Here is a 685-nt window from a genome sequence, read left to right as displayed (position 1 = left end):
TAGGCTCTGTCCTGTCCGTAGCACATTATTTAAAGACCATGGGGTCTTAAATCCATTTCTGTGAGACACCCAGAAGGGGATGGTGTGGGCTTTTTATTATTACTTGTGTGAGTGTTTATAAAACCCTGCTGTGGGTCATAACCCTGCTGTGTTGTGTGCGATGCCTATACAGAGAAAGCTGGGGAAATGCTGAAAGGAAATCTGAAAGGGGACAAATTTCTTGGCCTTTTAAGCTCCCTTGGCACAGCAGGAGTGACAGAAGGAGAGAGCCATGCCTGCCCACCCTGCTCACTCGTGGAGGGGACTCGGGGCACCCAGACCCTTGCCACTGCACTGCAGGGCAAGGTCAGTGTGGGCAAAAGTTTTTCTCTCTGCCTTAATGCTTATTTTTGTCAGAAAAAAAGTCATTTAGAAATGGTTTGGATTTTTATTTTCCTCTAAGAAAATCCCAGAGTCTGTCACTGTTAATCTGGGTTATATTCAATAACAGAGTGTCTGACTTTTTCTATCAAACTGTTTCCAAATACAGATTTTTCTTTCTATAAACATATGGGGGAAAGTATTTTATTTTTTTATTCATCAAATGTAGCTATGAGACTTGGTGGACACCAGTCATGTGCCTAAATTCAAAGAGACGTGATTCTTCAGATGCAGAGTCAAATTTGTCTTGGGTTTGAACCAAACA

This window comes from Corvus moneduloides, chromosome 1, assembly GCF_009650955.1.
Source record: "Corvus moneduloides isolate bCorMon1 chromosome 1, bCorMon1.pri, whole genome shotgun sequence".
NCBI classification, from domain to species: Eukaryota; Metazoa; Chordata; class Aves; order Passeriformes; family Corvidae; genus Corvus; species Corvus moneduloides.
This window is presented reverse-complemented; position numbering follows the sequence as displayed.